Raw genomic sequence first — 3,267 nt, 5'->3', positions numbered from 1 at the left:
AAAAAAAAAAAAAGAGAAACGTTAATTATTGTTACCAAAGTATTCACATAATCTTCAATTATATGAATCTTTGATGACATGTATAGTTTAGTAACAATAATTAATATTTGTTTAGACTGGAATTAAAATTATAAACTGAAATGATTTTAACTGATCATTGTTTTAGATCAGTAGTCCCCAACCTTTTTAGCACTAGGGACTAGTTTAATGGAAGACAATTTTTCCAAGGATGGGCAGAATGGTTTTGGGATGAAACTCTTCCACCTCAGATCATCAGGCGTTAGATTCTCATAAGGCGCACGCAACCTAAATCCCTCACATGTACAGCTCACAACAGGATTCGCGCTCCAGTGACAATCTAATGCCACTGCTGGTCTTACAGGAACCCAAGCTCTGGTGGCAATGCTGGCTCAACTACCACCACCTCGTGCTGTGCGATCCAGTTCTTGACAGGACACAAACGGGCATTGGTCTGTGCCTCAGGCATTGGGAACCCTGTTTTAAATTACTAGTATCATTGTTTCTTTTTAGGAGAAAAAGTTAAAATTTTACCCCATATCTTAGTGTCTCAGAAATAGTCAATTTTATATTCATGTCAGGTAAATGGAGGAAAATTTGAATTCTATTTGTTTCCCCATTTTCCCAACTTTTGGGGCAAGGAAAATCAAACAGTGTGTTGGTCTTATGTCATATTTTTCCCTATTTACTAGAATGAAAATTGGTTCCCAATTAAAGAACAGAAAGATACCAAACATTCTTAGGAACATTGTTTCCCATTTTTTGAGGGAGTGTCGGGGAAGGCATCAATTAAAGTTGTCTCCCTGACATTACCACAGCATTGGAGGATTTCTACTCAGCACAGAATTGAAGAATTCAATCACTATATCCTGCAGAGTTTAGATGACTAAAATAATGAGTAAAATTGCACATTTGGGGAGTTATCATGTGAAAAAATCATTCTGAAAAACAGCATTGTGATTTGCCTTATATAAGAAAATGGTTTTCTCATGAAAACCATCAAGATGTCAGTTTTCTGGATGTGAAAGCTTTTTTCTGGATATGGAGCACTTGAGTTAATAATAAATTCCCGAGCCTGAACAAAAGAAAGGATAATCTTTTAGGCCCTAAATACTATAGAAACACATTAAAGTCAGTAGAGGATTTTCTCAGAAGTAAAATGGTTCCAGGCCTGGATGAAGAAGAGGAGAATTGGGTCTCAGCACACCGTGCATCAGTCCTGCCAGCGCCACAGGCTTCCTATGTCCTATAGGCAATTCACTCAACCTGTCTGGGCCGAAGATTTTTTTAGTGCTTTAATCTGCAAAATGATGTTGAAATAAACGATTTCTGCAGGTCCTTTAACACTTATTTTTACCTACTAAGTCAGAAGAATTTTTCAAAAGCAGTATTTATTACTTTTAGTTTTTTCATTCATTACTGTAGTATTTGTCAATTTCTCAACAATCTTACGTCTATTCTAAATACTCTGTATGTGCTATTGCTGTCCTCAGTATCCTAGATTCTGTGTAGTTTGCATATTTTTATATTCAAATATTGTTTCACATCTTTGCCTAACTGAATGAGTCATTTTCCAAGAACTCTCACACCCTCACAGATGGTAGAGCTGCCAGGTTTTGCTTTATTTACATATGAAAAGGTTTTATGTATTTCAGAGCTAGCTCACTTATCTATGAGAGCTTTCTCAGTCACATAAAAAAGTTGACTTTTTTTGTACATGTACTTATGCTAAAAGGCTTTTTCTGCTCCTATAGATCTCCAAACAGAAATGTAATAACCTTAGCATGTTTTTAATTGTCCTTTACTCTTGTTTTGATCCTTTGCACAATCAGAAACTACAATATGAAAAATTATTCCATTGAATTCTTACTCATTTCCATTGCACCTAAAAACAAAACCATGCAATTTACAGACTTGCAAAGGAATACAAGGATTTCGGTTTTTATTCCCTGTATTAGCACACAAATACACACAAGGTCAAAAATTGTCATCAGTGCCTCACAGCCATTACTTTGTAGATGGATAGAGCTAGTAGAAGAGAGTTGGCCAGATTGTGTGGAAAGCAGCCATCTTTGAAATATCCCAGCTGAGGCCATTCTAGATCTGGCCAACCCCCAACATGTCAGAGCCCAGCCTAAATCAGCACAGCCACGTTACCTGCCGACGACCATGAACACAGGCATGAGCAAAGAAGACATCTTATGAGCCACCCGGAATACTCACAGACTCATGAGCACACGTAAACATTTCAAGCCACTGAGTTTTAGGGTGATGCATTATGAAGCACTAGCTAACTCCTGTACAGATTGAGTATTGCCTTGAAAAGGAGAGGGTGACCACCTGTCTTGAATGCTGCCAAGAGTTCAAGTAAAATAAGACAGAGAGGTGACTGTTAGATTTACCTATGTGGAGGAGGAGTTTGAGGAGAGAAAGTGTGGTGAAAAAGCAAGAGATAGCAATTATAAATAACTATACAACTCTAAAAATGATGAGAGAAATGGGCTGCAGCTTGAGAGAGATGTGTGTCAAGCATGTGTTTCTTGACTGGACTAGAAATGTTACAGCATAATCATACGCTGATTGAAATTCTTCTAGAGGATAAATAATTTCTATGAAGAAGAGAGAGGGGAACTGTTGCAGAAGCAAAGTCCTTGAGAAGGCAGGAAGCATAGAATTCAGATCCCAAGTAGAAGAATTAGCCTTCAACACAAACAGAGACACATTCACAGGGAGATGACCACGCGCATGGACTGATACAAGCAGGTACATAGATCTTGTGGTAGAAAGATGAGAAAGTCCTGTCTTATTACCGCTATTTTCAAACTCAATTCAAGGATAACGATCAACTGAGAATGAGGAGTAATTTAAGGGGAGAAGGGAAAGGGTAAAATGGTCATTTTAGAAGGTAAGATTACGATGCTAGGGAAGTGTAATAGGATTATCAAGCAGCATTGAATGTCTAAATGAGATTTATTATCATACTTTTAAAATGAGATTAAGTCAGTTGTGTGCTTGTCTCTGGTCATAGTGAGTTGCTTTGTTGCAGGTAGTCTGACTTCACCTTTAAACTCATCATCAAAGCCCTGAGATCAGCTCCCTTGTCCTAAGTCTTTTAACTCTAAAGTTGAACTGAAATAATTCTTCTTGAAAGACTACTATGTACCTAAACTTAAAGAAAAAGAAGCTATTGGAAATAAAGCTCTTAAAAGAAAGATAGCAATCTAAGCATAGAGTTCATTACAAAATTAA

This window comes from Cebus imitator, unplaced genomic scaffold (genome assembly GCF_001604975.1).
Source record: "Cebus imitator isolate Cc_AM_T3 unplaced genomic scaffold, Cebus_imitator-1.0 Scaffold347, whole genome shotgun sequence".
Lineage (NCBI taxonomy): Eukaryota > Metazoa > Chordata > Mammalia > Primates > Cebidae > Cebus > Cebus imitator.
This window is presented reverse-complemented; position numbering follows the sequence as displayed.